This window comes from Pelobates fuscus, chromosome 3 (assembly GCF_036172605.1).
Source record: "Pelobates fuscus isolate aPelFus1 chromosome 3, aPelFus1.pri, whole genome shotgun sequence".
Lineage (NCBI taxonomy): Eukaryota > Metazoa > Chordata > Amphibia > Anura > Pelobatidae > Pelobates > Pelobates fuscus.
Genome location: NC_086319.1, coordinates 358,897,313 through 358,920,536, shown reverse-complemented (window position 1 = coordinate 358,920,536; position 23,224 = coordinate 358,897,313). Strand labels below are relative to the sequence as shown.

At 39.7% G+C, this 23,224-nt stretch overlaps 16 non-coding genes across 16 annotated transcripts; all 16 read left to right on the top strand.

The window, feature by feature from the left end:
* The first annotated feature begins 10,846 nt into the window (after positions 1–10,846).
* Positions 10,847–10,928, top strand: TRNAS-AGA (transfer RNA serine (anticodon AGA)). The gene has a single exon. It is a non-coding gene; the product is annotated as a tRNA-Ser (tRNA).
* Positions 10,929–11,457: 529 nt separating this feature from the next.
* Positions 11,458–11,539, top strand: TRNAS-AGA (transfer RNA serine (anticodon AGA)). The gene has a single exon. It is a non-coding gene; the product is annotated as a tRNA-Ser (tRNA).
* Positions 11,540–12,794: 1,255 nt separating this feature from the next.
* TRNAS-CGA (transfer RNA serine (anticodon CGA)) lies at positions 12,795–12,876 on the top strand. Its single transcript has one exon. It is a non-coding gene; the product is annotated as a tRNA-Ser (tRNA).
* Positions 12,877–13,368: 492 nt separating this feature from the next.
* TRNAS-AGA (transfer RNA serine (anticodon AGA)) lies at positions 13,369–13,450 on the top strand. Its single transcript has one exon. It is a non-coding gene; the product is annotated as a tRNA-Ser (tRNA).
* Positions 13,451–13,956: 506 nt separating this feature from the next.
* TRNAS-AGA (transfer RNA serine (anticodon AGA)) lies at positions 13,957–14,038 on the top strand. The gene has a single exon. It is a non-coding gene; the product is annotated as a tRNA-Ser (tRNA).
* A 530-nt stretch (positions 14,039–14,568) lies between these two features.
* TRNAS-AGA (transfer RNA serine (anticodon AGA)) lies at positions 14,569–14,650 on the top strand. Its single transcript has one exon. It is a non-coding gene; the product is annotated as a tRNA-Ser (tRNA).
* Positions 14,651–15,178: 528 nt separating this feature from the next.
* Positions 15,179–15,260, top strand: TRNAS-AGA (transfer RNA serine (anticodon AGA)). The gene has a single exon. It is a non-coding gene; the product is annotated as a tRNA-Ser (tRNA).
* A 506-nt stretch (positions 15,261–15,766) lies between these two features.
* Positions 15,767–15,848, top strand: TRNAS-AGA (transfer RNA serine (anticodon AGA)). Its single transcript has one exon. It is a non-coding gene; the product is annotated as a tRNA-Ser (tRNA).
* A 1,139-nt stretch (positions 15,849–16,987) lies between these two features.
* TRNAS-AGA (transfer RNA serine (anticodon AGA)) lies at positions 16,988–17,069 on the top strand. The gene has a single exon. It is a non-coding gene; the product is annotated as a tRNA-Ser (tRNA).
* Positions 17,070–17,598: 529 nt separating this feature from the next.
* Positions 17,599–17,680, top strand: TRNAS-AGA (transfer RNA serine (anticodon AGA)). The gene has a single exon. It is a non-coding gene; the product is annotated as a tRNA-Ser (tRNA).
* Positions 17,681–18,437: 757 nt separating this feature from the next.
* TRNAS-AGA (transfer RNA serine (anticodon AGA)) lies at positions 18,438–18,519 on the top strand. The gene has a single exon. It is a non-coding gene; the product is annotated as a tRNA-Ser (tRNA).
* Positions 18,520–19,658: 1,139 nt separating this feature from the next.
* Positions 19,659–19,740, top strand: TRNAS-AGA (transfer RNA serine (anticodon AGA)). The gene has a single exon. It is a non-coding gene; the product is annotated as a tRNA-Ser (tRNA).
* Positions 19,741–20,269: 529 nt separating this feature from the next.
* Positions 20,270–20,351, top strand: TRNAS-AGA (transfer RNA serine (anticodon AGA)). The gene has a single exon. It is a non-coding gene; the product is annotated as a tRNA-Ser (tRNA).
* Positions 20,352–21,108: 757 nt separating this feature from the next.
* Positions 21,109–21,190, top strand: TRNAS-AGA (transfer RNA serine (anticodon AGA)). Its single transcript has one exon. It is a non-coding gene; the product is annotated as a tRNA-Ser (tRNA).
* Positions 21,191–21,719: 529 nt separating this feature from the next.
* TRNAS-AGA (transfer RNA serine (anticodon AGA)) lies at positions 21,720–21,801 on the top strand. Its single transcript has one exon. It is a non-coding gene; the product is annotated as a tRNA-Ser (tRNA).
* Positions 21,802–22,558: 757 nt separating this feature from the next.
* Positions 22,559–22,640, top strand: TRNAS-AGA (transfer RNA serine (anticodon AGA)). Its single transcript has one exon. It is a non-coding gene; the product is annotated as a tRNA-Ser (tRNA).
* Positions 22,641–23,224: the final 584 nt, after the last annotated feature.

The window sequence follows — 23,224 nt, the reverse complement described above, 5'->3', positions numbered from 1 at the left end:
TCACTTTGTCACTTTCCGTTATCTCCCAGTTCACTCCTTCTCCTCCTCGCTATTTTAGACGCTAGATTAAGCTTTACACTCCACTAAGGATGACTGTGTGGTTTAAGTTGCTTTATCACGTTTAACCCAAGTGTCTCCTTTGCTCTTCACTGCGACACTAGACAACTATCTCTTTAAATTAACTCTTATTTATCGAATGTAAAATAAAGTGGATAATAAAAGCATATATATACTTTTTCCGGGGGCGTGGCCTGACCCCGGAGCTGAATGGCTGTGCACTGATACAGCTCCCTGCAATCCGACGGGCAATCCGCTTCAATCCACGGCACTAAACGAAAATGGGAAACCACAAAAAGAACCAAGGTACACAGCGCACTCCAGGGAGGTCTGGTGGGCATAAATTGGGCACATTGACTGGTTATTTTACCGAGTCGGCGGACCGGGAGATGGAGGCCGCAAGCCGCAAAATGGCGCCGGCACCAGACGAAACTCATAGCCACAATACTTTAGACTCTATACCGCAAAGCCCAGCGACATCGGATACCTCCGATAGATCCGCTGAACACCCCAGGGACCTGGAACTAAGAGAACTCATTAAAAGCTTACCATCTAAAGCTGACATAGCCTCCATGATAAACAAAATGGAGTCCTCCTTCCAAGTTAAACTGGACGCGATTAACTCCAATCTGCAACAGATAAATCACAGAGTCACTGACCTGGAAGAGGAGAAAGATGCACAACAAGCCCAAATGGTTCACTTTTCCTCCATAATGGACTCTCAAATGCATTTTATGACTGATATGCAAAGACAAATCGATGACCTCGATAAACAATTTGAGGGTAAGAGGGCTCCCTGAATCCCAAGGGGAAGACCTTATAGCCACGCTTACTGACTTATTCAACTTAATACTTGGAAAAGAGTCTGATAACATTTATATCATTGATAGAGCACATATATCTTTAAAGCCAAGAGGTCCTGCAACAGAGCAGCCACGTGATGTTATATGTAGATTACATTACTATACAGAGAAAGAAAGTTTATTGAAGGCATTGAGAGATACCAATCCTCCCTTGCTATACAGAGGACACGCAGTACAAATATTCCCTGATCTGTCCTGGCTCACACTACAGGCGAGGCGGGCTCTGAGACCAGTGACAGAACACCTACGCAACCATGACATACGATACAGGTGGGGATTCCCCTTTGCCTTAATAGTAACTCACAAAGGCACCACGCACTCAATCACGTCACACCTGGACGTCCCACCGTTCCTAAGAGCACTGGAGATTCCCGAAACGCCAGTGATGGATTGGTACGCCCCTTAGCCACATCAGGACCCATTGCACCGCTCGAAAGGGATTACACCACTGTAGAAGAGGAGAACAGACCCAAGACTCACTTCTCCAATGAGGACGCCGATGCGAGAGAAGAAATAGCTGGTCTGATGCGAATGTGACCCAGTCGCTGTGCCCAACCACCCACATATCCTTTCCATCACCCCCCCCCTTCTCTCCCACTTCCCCTCCACCTCCTTTTGACAGACTCTCTGTACCCTCCATAATCTCTATTGAGACACGCAACATCCTACCAATCTCATCCGAAATGCAAAGACAGAAGCAAGATCAACTGCTACTCGTAGGACATTACAGCTACTCTCTCAGAGACTGAAACACGGTCCAAGAAACTCGGCCCTAGAGACCGACATCCATGTCAGAGACAATGCTTCAGAGACTTTGATACTAGTCCTTACTTCAACCCACAATGTCAGGTCGTATGTTTCTATAAATTTGCTATAATCCACCATGGACTTTCACAGTTATGGAGGGGGGATGGGGGACAATTAACCAACTTGGGGGAGGAACATTAACATTACCTTTGTTTAGGTTGCTATATTCAGTGGACACAATGTATAATTTCCTTGGCTATTATTGTTGCTGATCCTTGTTCCACAAAACCCACACTTAAGACAAGCTCCCACTGATGTGCCCTTCTATTAACCTCTCCACTGAGTACCCGCTGGTTCCCACTCCCCCTCCCCTCCTCCCCATCTCACCTCCTCCTCCATACTTAATTCTGTATTATTATAAACGGTATAGTAAAATTACAGATCTGTGAAGACACTAAGTCGATTATCCAAACATATACCAGGATTTTTGTTTCATACTAAGGTGTCCTCGGATATTGCCCTGTTCAAAAGCAGTTGCTAGAGTACTCGACATTCAATAATATGCCTACCAGCACTACTACTTTATCGATACCGCAGGGGAACTAACCCCAATTAGGAATTCAACCCCTCCCCCCCCCATTACCCCCACTTATTTTCCAATCCTCACCCCCCCCTCCCACTTCCCATTACCAACAAGTTAATAAACAAAGACGAGACCTTAGGTCTTGTCAGCCGTTACATTTACCTTTTCGTATAGCTGATAAAGCCCATCAAGGATTGCACTCAGTCCATACACCCCTTGAAAATAGTCCCCATCTCCTGCACAGAGATCGGAGACGCAAATCACCGCATAGGTGAACGTGCAGGGACATAGCGGGGGCTTTACCCTTGAACCTCACTTAACAACTATATTGTCCTAGGCCCCTTGCCTTGACCCCTGCTTGACTCCCAGGTTTTATCCGGGAACGGGGGAGCTCTGGGCAGTGGCTGTAGCTAAATCCGGCGCACGGCTGGTAGTCCTGCAGCCTCTGTCGGGAGTGGGCCCAGGAGCGGATCTACTCTCTCCTCAACCAGGCCACTTGGTCGGAGAGGGGGAGCGAGAGGCGCTCAATTGCTCAACTGTTTGAATTGTTTAAATTGTTTAATATTGTTATAATTGTTTTATTTTATTAACGACAACTGTTGTACTATAACATCTACTACTCAGATACTATTTGGTACTGTAAACCCTACTGCTTTTCATCTTAACGCCTTACTAGTCGTTATCCCAAAATTGAAACAAAGTGACACAATTTACTTTGCACCTTGACTGTATTTTACTCTGTTGTTATCACCTACACATCACACATAACATGACCACCATTCGCTTTATATCTCAAAATGCTAAAGGCCTAAACACTCCGGAAAAAAGGTCACTAGCTCTGCAAGATTTTCACAGACACAGAGCGGAGATTGTATTTTTGCAAGAAACCCACTTTCGGAAAGATTCAGCCCCAAAGCTCCGTAACAAACACTACCCAGTGGGTTATTTTAGCCATTTTACTGGAGCTAAAGCAAGAGGAGTGGGAATCTTGATAGGTAACCAAGTCCCCTTCACACTACATAAAAAAGAAACAGACGATGCTGGACGCTATATTTTTCTTGCAGGGACTATAGGTAATACCAAAATTACGCTTGCCAACCTTTATCTTCCAAACAAGAAACAAAACCGCACACTGACTAGAATTCTGGGGAAGCTCTCTAACTTCCAAGAAGGCCAACTCCTAGTGGGGGGAGATATGAATATCTCCTTAGACGGTTCCCTAGACTCTACAGCACCCTCCAGTACCTATCTGTCCACCACAAGAGACAAAATTAAGCAAACCCTATATGACGCACAATTATTCGACTGCTGGCGGACACTACATCCATCCAGTAGGGATTATTTATTCTTCTCACCCCCCACTGGCACTTACACACGTATTGACATGCTATTCACACATCACAGATTCCTACCTCTGATAGTCTCGGCATCCTATGGTGGGATCACCTGGTCGGACCATGCCCCCCTGATTCTTGAGATGACTATTCCCTCACTACCCCAGACTAAAGCACAATGGAAGCTGAACGATCTTTTATTGAATGTGCCAGAAATTAACGAAGAGATCCTAGAGACAGCAAAATCATACTTCCTCACCAACACAGTTCCAGACACTCCACACCCGGTAATTTGGGAAGCCCACAAAAGTGTATTGCGGGGGGAATTAATCAAGCTGGCTTCCATTCAAAAAAGAGAAAGGGACGCCAAGATAAAAACTTTAACCGCTGATATTAAACACTTAGAGAACCAACATACCACAGACAATAACCTAGTGACGTACAAAACCTTGATAACCAAAAGGACGGAACTAACCACCCTGTTACACTTACATGCAAAAAAGAAAATCCAACTAACCAAACACTCATACTATTCCCGAGGAGGCAAGTGTGGCAGACTACTGGCACAATCCCTTAAACCAGAAAGACAAACGACCTTTATACAAGGCATAAAGAAACAGGACGGAACAATAACTCATATCCTACCTGAAATAACTGAGGGCTTCAAAAACTTTTATACACAACTTTACAATCTTCGAAACACCCCACCCTCGCATGCCGAGATCCAGGCCTATCTTCAAACTAGGATTAAACAAACCCTCCCTAATAATCTCAGTTCCTTCCTAGATGACCCGATCACGCAAGATGAATTTTTCCAAGCTGTTAAACACACTCCACTAGGTAAAAGCCCGGGCCCAGATGGCTTCACCATCAAATACTATAAACAACTAGCCCCTGTATTAGCCTCCCCGTTCCTCAATGCCTACAATGCCATCTCCCCTAATGCGCCCTTACCAATACACACTCTAGAGGCCACAATTGCACACATTCCAAAGCCAGGGAAGGACCCTCTTCAATGCAGTAGCTACAGACCCATATCGCTAATCAATGTTGATGTCAAGATATTCACTAAAATCCTTGCATCCAGACTCAAAAACCTTCTCCCAAACTTAATCCACTCTGATCAGGCCGGCTTTGTTCCAGGCAGAGAGGCAAAAAATAATACCACAAAAATTCTAAATCTAATACACTGGGCACAACAAGACACATACCAGAGTTCTCTCCAATCAATAGACGCCGAGAAGGCTTTTGATAGAGTGGATTGGTCCTTTATGCTAACGACACTTAGAGAATTAGGATTCGGACCTAGATGGCTAGACTGGATGTCAGCTATATACTCAACTCCAACAGCAAGACTACGAATCAATGGTCAACTCTCTACCCCCTTCGCGATCACAAACGGCACAAGACAGGGATGCCCTCTCTCGCCCCTGCTCTTTATCCTAACATTAGAACCCTTCTTACAAGGCATAAGAGAAAACCCCCTTATCCAAGGAATAAGAATAGACAAATGGGAATATAAAGTATCGGCCTTCGCCGATGACATTCTTTTCTCGGTCTTAAACCCCACACAATCTATCCCACACATCCTCCAGGAAATGCAAACATATGGGGAACTCTCTAATTTCAAAGCCAACCTCACGAAATGCGAATTACTCCCAATCCAAACCACGCAAGAAGTGGATAACCAACTCAAAAATGACTTCCACTTCTCTTGGGCAGCAATTTCCATCAAATATCTTGGAATACACATTCTCCGCCACTTATCCCAAACCTATCACTTAAACTTCCCACCATTACTAACGAACATAAATAGGGACCTGTCTAAATGGCGAAACCTGCAACACGGGTGGTTCGGCAGGTTGAATGTTCTAAAAATGAATGTCCTCCCACGTATTCTTTACCTTATACAGGCCCTGCCCATTCTAATCCCCAGAAAGTTCTTTGTCAACCTCAAAAAAACCTTCTCTTCATATCTCTGGAAAGACACACACCCAAGGCTAGCATATCCCCTTCTAACACATACAAGACGCGATGGGGGTATTGGCCTCCCTGATATAGAAACATATCACAAAGCCACCCATTTAGTGAGAATTTACGAATGGTCAAAACAAACTCCCACTCATCAATGGGTCTCAATAGAAGAAGCATCCATGAATGCCCCCATCTGTACAGTCCCCTGGCATGAAAGTGGGCGGCTACTCCTACTACACAAACAACATCCCACCATAACAGCCACGCTCAAAATATGGTCATCAGGACCAATCCGTCGTATAATAGCTCCTTTTCCCTCACCCCTATATCCACTAACTCACAACCCACTTCTGCCGATAGATACCCCTCGTTGGTCACAACAAATACAGGGGACAACCTCATATCTATCGCTACAGGATATCACACAAAACGAATCGATTAGGCCCATACGAGACACCCTACCTGACTCCACTCTAACAAGCACACACTGCTTGTTTCATAACCAAATCTGCCACTTTGTCCGCCACCTCTCTCTCCTCCCTAAGGGAGCGAGAGACCTCACACATTTTGAAAGCCTATGTCGATCACACTCACTAAAGAAGAAAATCCTGTCGACAATGTATAAATTACTCCAGTCCAAGCAACCCGACACGCTTCCTACATACATCCACAAATGGTCATTGGAGTTACCGGTTTCACTGTCTAACTCCCAATGGCAACAAATTATAAATCGAATACATACCACATCCCAAAATCTAGCAATTCAGGAAAGTAATTACAAGAGGTTGACTCGCTGGCATTACACCCCAACAAAACTTAGCCTTATGCATAAGAACTGCACAGATAAATGCTGGAGATGCATGCTTCCCAATGCCCACTCATCACACATGTGGTGGTCCTGCTCAGTCATCTCTAAATTCTGGACACGTATCCACTCACTAACTCAACTTATTACGAAAATACGATACCCTTACGCCCCAGAACACATGCTGTTCCTGCTACCTCCTTCAAACAACTCCATGGAGAAACCCAATCTAAACCTACTCACACAATTGTTGCTTGCAGCCAACCTCATGATCCCTATCCATTGGAAAAAAGCTGAGGCCCCTTCAATCAGAGAATGGATCCATAAAGTAGAATGCATTAGGCAGATGGAAGAAATTTCGGCTGCCTATCGCAGAAACATGACGACACACATGCAGATATGGGAAAAATGGGTTACTTTCTTAGCTGAGGGACCTACTTCTCAGTTGGTACTACCCTAAGGAAATCCCGAGACCCTAAACTCATACCCAAAATCTGTTAAATAACTAATACAGGATGTCTTTTACACTAGTGAAAACACTTTCTACTCTAGGGTTTGGTTAGATTAAGTTAGATTAAATTGAATTAACTTAATTGATATATTTTTGTTATTCTGCACCCTTGTAATCTATAATCTCACAATATAACACTTAACCCACCTGCAAGCTATTGACCAATACGCAGAATCATCACGCCGACTGCAAATCTAATTTTATATTAGAAGTCAGCACGACTTAACCCACCTGCAAGCTATTGACCAATACGCAGAATCATCACGCCGACTGCAAATCTAATTTTATATTAGAAGTCAGCACGACTTAACTATGTTTGAGGCGAATTGGTGGATATATCTTATTATTTTATTGTGTTAAACTTCTACACTTCTACAATTTTATATTTTTATGTTCTCTAATACGGTCATTTATATATCTGGTCTTTTACTCCTTGTTATGCAATGTATAATTAACAACACAATGTAAATGTAAAAATCTTTTGTGACACGTCTTCACATCTCCGACTAGACTTGCCAAATGTATCTTTTTCATATGTAACCTTATAATTGGTAATGTACAACATTTATTTACTTAACCCCTTCAGGACGGAGTCAATAGTACACGTTCTGATCAAAACAAAACGTAAACAAAAACTGGAATTTGCGCTATATGTCTGTTCACCCGTAGTTCCCCTCTTTCATATTAAATGCACCCACACTTATTATATATCATTTTGTTCAGGAGAAACAGGGCTTTCATTTCATATAAAATATTTGTATTTGAAACAATTTATTATGAATAAAATTTAAAAAAAACTGTGAGAAATTTGAATTTTTTTTTTAAATTTGTAGTTCCGCCTCACATTTTAGCTGTAAATGTCATAATACTGTTAGGTTTTATGGCAACAAAATGCACATATTTGTAATCATTGATGTCTCACGAGTACAACAGTACCCCCCATTAACAGGTTTTATGGTGTTTTGGAAAGTTACAGGGTCAAATATAGAACGTTCCATTTTCAAATTGAAATTTGCCAGATTAGTAATGTTACCTTTGAGACGGTGTGGTAGCCCAGGAATGAGAATTACCCCCATAATGGCATACCATTTGAAAAAGTAGACAACCCAAGGTATTGAACGTGGGGTATGTTTAGTTTTTTTTAGTAGCCACTTAGTCACAAACACTGGCCAAAGTTAGCGTTCATATTTGTTTTTGTGTGAAAAAAGCAAAAAACTAATATTTGGCCAGTGTTTGTGACTAAGTGGCTACTAAAAATGACTGGACATACCCCATTTGCAATACCTTGGGTTGTCTACTTTTGCAAATGGTATGCCATCATGGGGGTAATTCTTATTCCTGGGCTACCATACGGTCTCAAAGGCAACATAACTAATCTGGCAAATTTCAATGTCAAAAAAATGAAATGCAAGCCTTATATGTGACTCTCTAACTTTCCAAAACACCATAAAACCTGTACATGTGGGGTACTGTTATTCTCGGGAGATTTCACTAAACACAAATATTAGTGTTTTAAAACAGTAAAACATATTACAACAATAATATAGTCCATAAAAGTGCCGTTTGTTTGTAAAAAATGCAAAAAAACGTCACTTTTACTTAAAATATCATCGTTGTAATACAATTTACCAGTTTTAAACACTAATATTTGAGTTCAGCGAAGTCTCCCGAGTAAAACAGTACCCCCTATGTACAGGTTTTATGGTGTCTTGGAGAGTTACAGGGTCTAATATAGTGCTTGCGAATTAAATTCTCTGCACTTTCTCCCTGTGTTGTCAGGCATGTCAATCAAATTTTAATTAATCAAATGACATAATTATGTTAAAAAATTACTTAAATATACACGTAGAATTTTAATATATATGCATTTATAGGTATATAAATTCTACGTGTATACTAATGTAATCTTTTATGTAATTATATGTATTTATCTCTATATATATTTGCGGTTATTTGTATTTTATATATAGATAGATATATATAGAATGTCATTCTAAGTGTATTCTGTTTCCAATATATATATATTAATAACAAAATACAGTTAGAATGAAATTACATATGAATATATAATTTATTTTATATTTTGTTTCAATATTTTATTTATTTATTTAATTATTTTATTTATTTATTATTGTAATTATGCGTATATATATATATATATATAATATATATATATGTAGATCTATTATATATATATAATATATATACATATTATATATATGTAACGTCATTCTAAGTGTATTTTAATACTAATATATATACTAATATTAATATTAAAATACATTACGTATGACGTTACATATATATAATATGTATATATATTATATATATAATATATATACATATTATATATATATAAAAAGGCATTTAATTTATTTTATAACATTTTAATATTTATTTTTTTACACTATCTACCAGCAGGGGGACTGTCTAATATTTTAGACAGTCCCCCTGCTGGCAGATCCATAGCCAGCTATAGGGGGCCATGTGATCGCTCTTTGAGAGCGATCACATGGCCCCCGGGGGCCTCATTTGCCGGAGGGGGGCTGCCTGGGCTCTCAGACAGCCCCCCAGAAGAGGATCGCGGCGGAGGTGAGTACACCTCTGCTCCTGAGGCTGCAAGCCGTTACGGCGTTCTATGCCGCCGCAACGGCTTTAAAGCCCTTTAAAGCCGCGACGGCATAGAACGCCGTAACGGCGTTAAGGGGTTAATAAAGAAAATTTTGAAACTTAAAAAAAAAAAAATATATACTTTTTCCCTTTTTTTTTTTTTTCTTTTATATTACTCTTTTTCCTTTCTTTTTATCCTTCTCTTTTCTTCTCTTTCTTTTTCTCTATTTTTTTCTTTTACACACAAAATATGTTTTATACCCACTGGGACCGCTTTCCTCCCACCCTATCACTGCCAGAGTCAATCTTCTATTTATAAGCGTAAATACCTTCAGACTGGAGAAATATGCGTGCTTGTCAGCCCAAATCAGAACTCAGCGTCTTCTCTTCCTCTGTATACCTCTGTTTTCCAGTGGGTTTCAGCACCCCCCAATAATTCTTATTTATCAGACTTGTAGTCGGAATCAGTGTCAGATGATTACTTTATATCTTTGTAGCTACTTTACAGCAGCTGCTCAGCCTGTTATCCTGCTCATGGGAATCAGTGCCTCAATGAAATATCTTGTAACATTGTAGCAGCTTTATGACAGCTGCTCAGCCGTTTATCTTACTCTGGCCTGATTAATAATGAAAGTCAGGGCAGATATCAGATGAATACCTCTGTAAATCGGCTTGTATGTTTAAGGCAGCTTTGTAGCAGCTTTTCAGCCGCATCTCCTGCTCGTGTCTCGCTGATTAGAAGTTTTCAACGCTGAGGGTTTGTACCATCGTTTTTTGAAGCAGCTTTGTGGCGCATTGTAGCAGCTTTGATGCAGCTTTCGAGAACCTTCAGCTGCTCAGCCGCATAGCAGAGTCCGCTTCGCTGCCTTCAAATTTTTCCGCGCCGTTCTGCCTGGTGTCCTCGCTGCCTCCCTCGCTTCGTTGCCCCACTTCCTACATACATCTACGTTTCTAGTTATAAAGCGGGCATAAACATTCTGATGTGGAGTGTAAGATTAGACTGATACTTATTGCCCTTTTCATTCACTTCATTATTGCATTCTAGAGTTGGATAGGTTAGTGTGGGTTAGGTCAGCAGCAAATGAGAAGCTTGGCTCTTGGCTGCTTGAGACCTTCACTTTTTGGGAAAGTGCCTCAACATTTTTTTCACAAAAACTTTTGGGAAAGTGCCTAAAACATTTTTTCACAAAAACTTTTGGGAAAGTGCCTAAAACATTTTTTCACAAAAAGTTCAGGATAAAGCACCCACAGATTCCTTGCATCATTTCTGCTAAATTGGGTTGTGTTCCTCAATGAGCATGCATTTACTTCGGAAAAAAAGACACTGCTGGAAAAAAGTGACGTAACAAATGCTGCAGAAGAGCTGTGATGGCCGAGTGGTTAAGGCGTTGGACTAGAAATCCAATGGGGTCTCCCTGCACAGGTTCAAATCCTGTTCACAGCGAGGGAGATTTCTGTTTTTAAAGTTAAAAATGTGATTATGTTCATGCTTGATGAAATTGCACATTAACAATCTGCGGAAAGTGATGTTAGTATCTATTTTGAGACAAATACTAAAAACGTGCATGCTGAAATAAATGACTTCTTACATCTACGTTTCTAGTTATAAAGCGGGCATAAACATTCTGATGTGGAGCGCAAGATTAGACTGATAATTATTGACCTTTTCATTCACTTCATTATTGCATTCTAGAGTTGGATAGGTTAGTGTGGGTTAGGTCAGCAGCAAATGAGAAGCTTGGCTCTTGGCTGCTTGAGATCTTCACTTTTTGGGAAAGTGCCTCAACATTTTTTTCACAAAAACTTTTGGGAAAGTGCCTAAAACATTTTTTCACAAAAAGTTCAGGATAAAGCACCCACAGATTCCTTGCATAATTTCTGCTAAATTGGGTTGTGTTCCTCAATGAGCATGCATTTACTTCAGAAAAAAAGACACTGCTGGAAAAAAGTGACGTTACCAATGCTGCAGAAGAGCTGTGATGGCCGAGTGGTTAAGGCGTTGGACTAGAAATCCAATGGGGTCTCCCCGCACAGGTTCAAATCCTGTTCACAGCGAGGGAGATTTCTGTTTTTAAAGTTAGAAATGTGATTATGTTCATGCTTGATGAAATTGTACATTAAGAATCTGCGGAAAGTGATGTTAGTATCTATTTCGAGACAATTCCTAAAAAAGTGCACGCTGAAATAAATGACTTTTTACATCTACATTTCTAGTTATAAAGCGGGCATAAACATTCTGATGTGGATCTGCAGAAAGTGATGTTAGTATCTATTTCGAGACAATTCCTAAAAACGTGCAAGCTGAAATACATACATCTACGTTTCTAGTTATAAAGCGGGCATAAACATTCTGATGTGGAGCGGAAGATTAGACTGATAATTATTGAACTTTTCATTCACTTCATTATTGCATTCTAGAGTTGGATAGGTTAGTGTGGGTTAGGTCAGCAGCAAATGAGAAGCTTGGCTCTTGGCTGCTTGAGATCTTCACTTTTTGGGAAAGTGCCTCAACATTTTTTTCACAAAAACTTTTGGGAAAGTGCCTAAAAATTTTTTCACAAAAAGTTCAGGATAAAGCACCCACAGATTCCATGCATCATTTCTACTAAATTGGGTTGTGTTCCTCAATGAGCATGCATCTACTTCGGAAAAAAAGACACTGCTGGAAAAAAGTGACGTTACCAAAGCTGCAGAAGAGCTGTGATGGCCGAGTGGTTAAGGCGTTGGACTAGAAATCCAATGGGGTCTCCCCGCACAGGTTTATATCCTGTTCACAGCGAGGGAGATTTCTGTTTTTAAAGTTAAAAATGTGATTATGTTCATGCTTGATGAAATTGCACATTAAGAGTCTGCAGAAAGTGATGTTAGTATCTATTTCGAGACAATTCCTAAAAAAGTGCACGCTGAAATAAATGACTTCTTACATCTACGTTTCTAGTTATAAAGCGGGCATAAACATTCTGATGTGGAGTGTAAGATTAGACTGATACTTATTGCCCTTTTCATTCACTTCATTATTGCATTCTAGATTTGGATAGGTTAGTGTGGGTTAGGTCAGCAGCAAATGAGAAGCTTGGCTCTTGGCTGCTTGAGACCTTCACTTTTTGGGAAAGTGCCTCAACATTTTTTTCACAAAAACTTTTGGGAAAGTGCCTAAAACATTTTTTTCACAAAAAGTTCAGGATAAAGCACCCACAGATTCCTTGCATAATTTCTACTAAATTGGGTTGTGTTCCTCAATGAGCATGCATTTACTTCAGAAAAAAAAGATACTGCTGGAAAAAAGTGACGTTACCACAACTGCAGAAGAGCTGTGATGGCCGAGTGGTTAAGGCGTTGGACTCGAAATCCAATGGGGTCTCCCCGCACAGGTTCAAATCCTGTTCACAGCGAGGGAGATCTCTGTTTTTAAAGTTAAAAATTTGATTATGCTCATGCTTGATGAAATTGCATATTAACAATCTGCGGAAAGTGATGTTAGTATCTATTTCGAGACAATTCCTAAAAACGTGCATGCTGAAATAAATGACTTCTTACATCTACGTTTCTAGTTATAAAGTGGGCATAAACATTCTGATGTGGAGCGCAAGATTAGACTGATAATTATTGAACTTTTCATTCACTTCATTATTGCATTCTAGAGTTGGATAGGTTAGTGTGGGTTAGGTCAGCAGCAAATGAGAAGCTTGGCTCTTGGCTGCTTGAGACCTTCATTTTTTGGGAAAGTGCCTAAAACATTTTTTCACTAGAAGTTCAGGATAAAGCACCCACAGATTCCTTGCATCATTTCTGCTAAATTGGGTTGTGTTCCTCAATGAGCATGCATTTACTTCGGAAAAAAAGACACTGCTGGAAAAAAGTGACGTTACCAATGCTGCAGAAGAGCTGTGATGGCCGAGTGGTTAAGGCGTTGGACTAGAAATCCAATGGGGTCTCCCCGCACAGGTTCAAATCCTGTTCACAGCGAGGGAGATTTCTGTTTTTAAAGTTAAAAATGTGATTATGTTCATGCTTGATGAAATTGCACATTAACAATCTGCGGAAAGTGATGTTAGTATCTATTTCGAGACAAATACTAAAAACTTGCGTGCTGAAATAAATGACTTCTTACATCTACGTTTCTAGTTATAAAGCGGGCATAAACATTCTGATGTGGAGCGCAAGATTAGACTGATAATTATTGCCCTTTTCATTCACTTCATTATTGCATTCTAGAGTTGGACAGCAAATGAGAAGCTTGGCTCTTGGCTGCTTGAGACCTTCACTTTTTGGGAAAGTGCCTCAACATTTTTTTTACAAAAACTTTTGGGAAAGTGCCTAAAACATTTTTTCACAAAAAGTTCAGGATAAAGCACCCACAGATTCCTTGCATCATTTCTGCTAAATTGGGTTGTGTTCCTCAATGAGCATGCATTTACTTCAGAAAAAAAGACACTGCTGGAAAAAAGTGACGTTACCAATGCTGCAGAAGAGCTGTGATGGCCGAGTGGTTAAGGCGTTGGACTAGAAATCCAATGGGGTCTCCCCGCACAGGTTCAAATCCTGTTCACAGCGAGGGAGATTTCTGTTTTTAAAGTTAAAAAATGTGATTATGTTCATGCTTGATGAAATTGCACATTAACAATCTGCGGAAAGTGATGTTAGTATCTATTTCGAGACAAATACTAAAAACGTGCATGCTGAAATAAATGACTTCTTACATCTACTTTTCTAGTTATAAAGCAGGCATAAACATTTTGATGTGGAGCGGAAGATTAGACTGATAATTATTGACCTTTTCATTCACTTCATTATTGCATTCTAGAGTTGGATAGGTTAGTGTGGGTTAGGTCAGCAGCAAATGAGAAGCTTGGCTCTTGGCTGCTTGAGACCTTCACTTTTTGGGAAAGTGCCTCAACATTTTTTTCACAAAAACTTTTGGGAAAGTGCCTAAAAATGTTTTCACAAAAAGTTCAGGATAAAGCACCCACAGATTCCTTGCATCATTTCTACTGAATTGGGTTGTGTTCCTCAATGAGCATGCATTTACTTCGGGAAAAAAAGTCACTGCTGGAAAAAAGTGACGTTACCAAAGCTGTAGAAGAGCTGTGATGGCCGAGTGGTTAAGGCGTTGGACTAGAAATCCAATGGGGTCTCCCCGCACAGGTTCAAATCCTGTTCACAGCGAGGGAGATTTCTGTTTTTAAAGTTAAAAATGTGATTATGTTCATGCTTGATGAAATTGCACATTAAGAATCTGCAGAAAGTGATGTTAGTATCTATTTCGAGACAATTCCTAAAAACGTGCAAGCTGAAATACATACATCTACGTTTCTAGTTATAAAGCGGGCATAAACATTCTGATGTGGAGCGCAAGATTAGACTGATAATTATTGAACTTTTCATTCACTTCATTATTGCATTCTAGAGTTGGATAGGTTAGTGTGGGTTAGGTCAGCAGCAAATGAGAAGTTTGGCTCTTGGCTGCTTGAGATCTTCACTTTTTGGGAAAGTGCCTCAACATTTTTTTAAAGTTTCACAATAACTTTTGGGAAAGTGCTTAAAACATTTTATCACAAAAAGTTCAGGATAAAGCACCCACAGATTCCTTGCATCATTTCTGCTAAATTGGGTTGTGTTCCTCAATGAGCATGCATTTACTTCAGAAAAAAAGACACTGCTGGAAAAAAGTGACGTTACCAATGCTGCAGAAGAGCTGTGATGGCCGAGTGGTTAAGGCGTTGGACTAGAAATCCAATGGGGTCTCCCCGCACAGGTTCAAATCCTGTTCACAGCGAGGGAGATTTCTGTTTTTAAAGTTAAAAATGTGATTATGTTCATGCTTGATGAAATTGCACATTAACAATCTGCGGAAAGTGATGTTAGTATCTATTTCGAGACAAATACTAAAAACTTGCGTGCTGAAATAAATGACTTCTTACATCTACGTTTCTAGTTATAAAGCGGGCATAAAAATTCTGATGTGGAGCGCAAGATTAGACTGATAATTATTGCCCTTTTCATTCACTTCATTATTGCATTCTAGAGTTGGACAGCAAATGAGAAGCTTGGCTCTTGGCTGCTTGAGACCTTCACTTTTTGGGAAAGTGCCTCAACATTTTTTTTACAAAAACTTTTGGGAAAGTGCCTAAAACATTTTTTCACAAAAAGTTCAGGATAAAGCACCCACAGATTCCTTGCATCATTTCTGCTAAATTGGGTTGTGTTCCGCAATGAGCATGCATTTACTTCAGAAAAAAAGACACTGCTGGAAAAAAGTGACGTTACCAATGCTGCAGAAGAGCTGTGATGGCCGAGTGGTTAAGGCGTTGGACTAGAAATCCAATGGGGTCTCCCCGCACAGGTTCAAATCCTGTTCACAGCGAGGGAGATTTCTGTTTTTAAAGTTAAAAATGTGATTATATTCATGCTTGATGAAATTGCACATTAACAATCTGCGGAAAGTGATGTTAGTATCTATTTCGAGACAAATACTAAAAACGTGCATGCTGAAATAAATGACTTCTTACATCTACGTTTCTAGTTATAAAGCGGGCATAAACATTCTGATATGGAGCGCAAGATTAGACTGATAATTATTGACCTTTTCATTCACTTCATTATTGCATTCTAGAGTTGGATAGGTTAGTGTGGGTTAGGTCAGCAGCAAATGAGAAGCTTGGCTCTTGGCTGCTTGAGACCTTCACTTTTTGGGAAAGTGCCTCAACATTTTTTTCACAAAAACTTTTGGGAAAGTGCCTAAAACATTTTTTCACAAAAAGTTCAGGATAAAGCACCCACAGATTCCTTGCATCATTTCTGCTAAATTGGGTTGTGTTCCTCAATGAGCATGCATTTACTTCAGAAAAAAAGATACTGCTGGAAAAAAGTGACGTTACCAATGCTGCAGGAGAGCTGTGATGGCCGAGTGGTTAAGGCGTTGGACTAGAAATCCAATGGGGTCTCCCTGCACATGTTCAAATCCTGTTCACAGCGAGGGAGATTTCTGTTTTTAAAGTTAAAAATGTGATTATGTTCATGCTTGATGAAATTGCACATTAAGAATCTGCAGAAAGTGATGTTAGTATCTATTTCGAGACAATTCCTAAAAACGTGCAAGCTGAAATACATACATCTACGTTTCTAGTTATAAAGCGGGCATAAACATTCTGATGTGGAGCGCAAGATTAGACTGATAATTATTGAACTTTTCATTCACTTCATTATTGCATTCTAGAGTTGGATAGGTTAGTGTGGGTTAGGTCAGCAGCAAATGAGAAGCTTGGCTCTTGGCTGCTTGAGATCTTCACTTTTTGGGAAAGTGCCTCAACATTTTTTTAAAGTTTCACAATAGCTTTTGGGAAAGTGCTTAAAACATTTTATCACAAAAAGTTCAGGATAAAGCACCCACAGATTCCTTGCATCATTTCTGCTAAATTGGGTTGTGTTCCTCAATGAGCATGCATTTACTTCAGAAAAAAAGACACTGCTGGAAAAAAGTGACGTTACCAATGCTGCAGAAGAGCTGTGATGGCCGAGTGGTTAAGGCGTTGGACTAGAAATCCAATGGGGTCTCCCCGCACAGGTTCAAATCCTGTTCACAGCGAGGGAGATTTCTGTTTTTAAAGTTAAAAATGTGATTATGTTCATGCTTGATGAAATTGCACATTAACAATCTGCGGAAAGTGATGTTAGTATCTATTTCGAGACAAATACTAAAAACGTGCATGCTGAAATAAATGACTTCTTACATCTACGTTTCTAGTTATAAAGCGGGCATAAACATTCTGATATGGAGCGCAAGATTAGACTGATAATTATTGACCTTTTCATTCACTTCATTATTGCATTCTAGAGTTGGATAGGTTAGTGTGGGTTAGGTCAGCAGCAAATGAGAAGCTTGGCTCTTGGCTGCTTGAGACCTTCACTTTTTGGGAAAGTGCCTCAACATTTTTTTCACAAAAACTTTTGGGAAAGTGCCTAAAACATTTTTTCACAAAAAGTTCAGGATAAAGCACCCACAGATTCCTTGCATCATTTCTGCTAAATTGGGTTGTGTTCCTCAATGAGCATGCATTTACTTCAGAAAAAAAGATACTGCTGGAAAAAAGTGACGTTACCAAAGCTGTAGAAGAGCTGTGATGGCCGAGTGGTTAAGGCGTTGGACTAGAAATCCAATGGGGTCTCCCCGCACAGGTTCAAATCCTGTTCACAGCGAGGGAGATTTCTGTTTTTAAAGTTAAAAATGTAATTATGTTCATGCTTGATGAAATTGCACATTAAGAATCTGCAGAAAGTGATGTTAGTATCTATTTCGAGACAATTCCTAAAAACGTGCAAGCTGAAATACATACATCTACGTTTCAAGTTATAAAGCGGGCATAAACATTCTGATGTGGAGCGCAAGATTAGACTGATAATTATTGAACTTTTCATTCACTTCATTATTGCATTCTAGAGTTGGATAGGTTAGTGTGGGTTAGGTCAGCAGCAAATGAGAAGCTTGGCTCTTGGCTGCTTGAGATCTTCACTTTTTGGGAAAGTGCCTCAACATTTTTTTAAAGTTTCACAATAACTTTTGGGAAAGTGCTTAAAACATTTTATCACAAAAAGTTCAGGATAAAGCACCCACAGATTCCTTGCATCATTTCTACTAAATTGGGTTGTGTTCCTCAATGAGCATGAATTTACTTATTGACATTTTCATTCACTTCATTATTGCATTCTAGAGTTGGATAGGTTAGTGTGGGTTAGGTCAGCAGCAAATGAGAAGCTTGGCTCTTGGCTGCTTGAGACCTTCATTTTTTGGGAAAGTGCCTAAAACATTTTTTCACAAAAAGTTCAGGATAAAGCACCCACAGATTCCTTGCATCATTTCTGCTGAATTATGGGTTGTGTTCCTCAATGAGCATGCATTTACTTCGGAAAAAAAGACACTGCTGGAAAAAAGTGACGTTACCAATGCTGCAGAAGAGCTGTGATGGCCGAGTGGTTAAGGCGTTGGACTAGAAATCCAATGGGGTCTCCCCGCACAGGTTCAAATCCTGTTCACAGCGAGGGAGATTTCTGTTTTTAAAGTTAAAAATGTGATTATGTTCATGCTTGATGAAATTGCACATTAACAATCTGCGGAAAGTGATGTTAGTATCTATTTCGAGACAAATACTAAAAACGTGCATGCTGAAATAAATGACTTCTTACATCTACGTTTCTAGTTATAAAGCGGGCATAAACATTCTGATATGGAGCGCAAGATTAGACTGATAATTATTGACCTTTTCATTCACTTCATTATTGCATTCTAGAGTTGGATAGGTTAGTGTGGGTTAGGTCAGCAGCAAATGAGAAGCTTGGCTCTTGGCTGCTTGAGACCTTCACTTTTTGGGAAAGTGCCTCAACATTTTTTTCACAAAAACTTTTGGGAAAGTGCCTAAAACATTTTTTCACAAAAAGTTCAGGATAAAGCACCCACAGATTCCTTGCATCATTTCTGCTAAATTGGGTTGTGTTCCTCAATGAGCATGCATTTACTTCAGAAAAAAAGATACTGCTGGAAAAAAGTGACGTTACCAATGCTGCAGGAGAGCTGTGATGGCCGAGTGGTTAAGGCGTTGGACTAGAAATCCAATGGGGTCTCCCTGCACATGTTCAAATCCTGTTCACAGCGAGGGAGATTTCTGTTTTTAAAGTTAAAAATGTGATTATGTTCATGCTTGATGAAATTGCACATTAAGAATCTGCAGAAAGTGATGTTAGTATCTATTTCGAGACAATTCCTAAAAACGTGCAAGCTGAAATACATACATCTACGTTTCTAGTTATAAAGCGGGCATAAACATTCTGATGTGGAGCGCAAGATTAGACTGATAATTATTGAACTTTTCATTCACTTCATTATTGCATTCTAGAGTTGGATAGGTTAGTGTGGGTTAGGTCAGCAGCAAATGAGAAGCTTGGCTCTTGGCTGCTTGAGATCTTCACTTTTTGGGAAAGTGCCTCAACATTTTTTTAAAGTTTCACAATAGCTTTTGGGAAAGTGCTTAAAACATTTTATCACAAAAAGTTCAGGATAAAGCACCCACAGATTCCTTGCATCATTTCTGCTAAATTGGGTTGTGTTCCTCAATGAGCATGCATTTACTTCAGAAAAAAAGACACTGCTGGAAAAAAGTGACGTTACCAATGCTGCAGAAGAGCTGTGATGGCCGAGTGGTTAAGGCGTTGGACTAGAAATCCAATGGGGTCTCCCCGCACAGGTTCAAATCCTGTTCACAGCGAGGGAGATTTCTGTTTTTAAAGTTAAAAATGTGATTATGTTCATGCTTGATGAAATTGCACATTAACAATCTGCGGAAAGTGATGTTAGTATCTATTTCGAGACAAATACTAAAAACGTGCATGCTGAAATAAATGACTTCTTACATCTACGTTTCTAGTTATAAAGCGGGCATAAACATTCTGATATGGAGCGCAAGATTAGACTGATAATTATTGACCTTTTCATTCACTTCATTATTGCATTCTAGAGTTGGATAGGTTAGTGTGGGTTAGGTCAGCAGCAAATGAGAAGCTTGGCTCTTGGCTGCTTGAGACCTTCACTTTTTGGGAAAGTGCCTCAACATTTTTTTCACAAAAACTTTTGGGAAAGTGCCTAAAACATTTTTTCACAAAAAGTTCAGGATAAAGCACCCACAGATTCCTTGCATCATTTCTGCTAAATTGGGTTGTGTTCCTCAATGAGCATGCATTTACTTCAGAAAAAAAGATACTGCTGGAAAAAAGTGACGTTACCAAAGCTGTAGAAGAGCTGTGATGGCCGAGTGGTTAAGGCGTTGGACTAGAAATCCAATGGGGTCTCCCCGCACAGGTTCAAATCCTGTTCACAGCGAGGGAGATTTCTGTTTTTAAAGTTAAAAATGTAATTATGTTCATGCTTGATGAAATTGCACATTAAGAATCTGCAGAAAGTGATGTTAGTATCTATTTCGAGACAATTCCTAAAAACGTGCAAGCTGAAATACATACATCTACGTTTCAAGTTATAAAGCGGGCATAAACATTCTGATGTGGAGCGCAAGATTAGACTGATAATTATTGAACTTTTCATTCACTTCATTATTGCATTCTAGAGTTGGATAGGTTAGTGTGGGTTAGGTCAGCAGCAAATGAGAAGCTTGGCTCTTGGCTGCTTGAGATCTTCACTTTTTGGGAAAGTGCCTCAACATTTTTTTAAAGTTTCACAATAACTTTTGGGAAAGTGCTTAAAACATTTTATCACAAAAAGTTCAGGATAAAGCACCCACAGATTCCTTGCATCATTTCTACTAAATTGGGTTGTGTTCCTCAATGAGCATGAATTTACTTATTGACATTTTCATTCACTTCATTATTGCATTCTAGAGTTGGATAGGTTAGTGTGGGTTAGGTCAGCAGCAAATGAGAAGCTTGGCTCTTGGCTGCTTGAGACCTTCATTTTTTGGGAAAGTGCCTAAAACATTTTTTCACAAAAAGTTCAGGATAAAGCACCCACAGATTCCTTGCATCATTTCTGCTGAATTATGGGTTGTGTTCCTCAATGAGCATGCATTTACTTCGGAAAAAAAGACACTGCTGGAAAAAAGTGACGTTACCAATGCTGCAGAAGAGCTGTGATGGCCGAGTGGTTAAGGCGTTGGACTAGAAATCCAATGGGGTCTCCCCGCACAGGTTCAAATCCTGTTCACAGCGAGGGAGATTTCTGTTTTTAAAGTTAAAAATGTGATTATGTTCATGCTTGATGAAATTGCACATTAACAATCTGCGGAAAGTGATGTTAGTATCTATTTCGAGACAAATACTAAAAACGTGCATGCTGAAATAAATGACTTCTTACATCTACGTTTCTAGTTATAAAGCGGGCATAAACATTCTGATATGGAGCGCAAGATTAGACTGATAATTATTGACCTTTTCATTCACTTCATTATTGCATTCTAGAGTTGGATAGGTTAGTGTGGGTTAGGTCAGCAGCAAATGAGAAGCTTGGCTCTTGGCTGCTTGAGACCTTCACTTTTTGGGAAAGTGCCTCAACATTTTTTTCACAAAAACTTTTGGGAAAGTGCCTAAAACATTTTTTCACAAAAAGTTCAGGATAAAGCACCCACAGATTCCTTGCATCATTTCTGCTAAATTGGGTTGTGTTCCTCAATGAGCATGCATTTACTTCAGAAAAAAAGATACTGCTGGAAAAAAGTGACGTTACCAAAGCTGTAGAAGAGCTGTGATGGCCGAGTGGTTAAGGCGTTGGACTAGAAATCCAATGGGGTCTCCCCGCACAGGTTCAAATCCTGTTCACAGCGAGGGAGATTTCTGTTTTTAAAGTTAAAAATGTAATTATGTTCATGCTTGATGAAATTGCACATTAAGAATCTGCAGAAAGTGATGTTAGTATCTATTTCGAGACAATTCCTAAAAACGTGCAAGCTGAAATACATACATCTACGTTTCAAGTTATAAAGCGGGCATAAACATTCTGATGTGGAGCGCAAGATTAGACTGATAATTATTGAACTTTTCATTCACTTCATTATTGCATTCTAGAGTTGGATAGGTTAGTGTGGGTTAGGTCAGCAGCAAATGAGAAGCTTGGCTCTTGGCTGCTTGAGATCTTCACTTTTTGGGAAAGTGCCTCAACATTTTTTTAAAGTTTCACAATAACTTTTGGGAAAGTGCTTAAAACATTTTATCACAAAAAGTTCAGGATAAAGCACCCACAGATTCCTTGCATCATTTCTACTAAATTGGGTTGTGTTCCTCAATGAGCATGAATTTACTTATTGACATTTTCATTCACTTCATTATTGCATTCTAGAGTTGGATAGGTTAGTGTGGGTTAGGTCAGCAGCAAATGAGAAGCTTGGCTCTTGGCTGCTTGAGACCTTCATTTTTTGGGAAAGTGCCTAAAACATTTTTTCACAAAAAGTTCAGGATAAAGCACCCACAGATTCCTTGCATCATTTCTGCTGAATTATGGGTTGTGTTCCTCAATGAGCATGCATTTACTTCGGAAAAAAAGACACTGCTGGAAAAAAGTGACGTTACCAATGCTGCAGAAGAGCTGTGATGGCCGAGTGGTTAAGGCGTTGGACTAGAAATCCAATGGGGTCTCCCCGCACAGGTTCAAATCCTGTTCACAGCGAGGGAGATTTCTGCTTTTAAAGTAAAACATGTGATTATGTTCATGCTTGATGAAATTGCACATTAACAATCTGCGGAAACTGATGTTAGTATCTATTTCGAGACAAATACTAAAAACTTGCGTGCTGAAATAAATGACTTCTTACATCTACGTTTCTAGTTATAAAGCGGGCATAAACATTCTGATGTGGAGCGCAAGATTAGACTGACAAATTATTGCCCTTTTCATTCACTTCATTATTGCATTCTAGAGTTGGATAGGTTAGTGTGGGTTAGGTCAGCAGCAAATGAGAAGCTTGGCTCTTGGCTGCTTGAGACCTTCACTTTTTGTGAAAGTGCCTCAACATTTTTTTCACAAAAACTTTTGGGAAAGTGCCTAAAACATTTTTTCACAAAAAGTTCAGGATAAAGCACCCACAGATTCCTTGCATCATTTCTGCTAAATTGGGTTGTGTTCCTCAATGAGCATGCATTTACTTCAGAAAAAAAGACACTGCTGGAAAAAAGTGACGTTACCAATGCTGAAGAAGAGCAGTGATGGCCGAGTGGTTAAGGCGTTGGACTAGAAATCCAATGGGGTCTCCC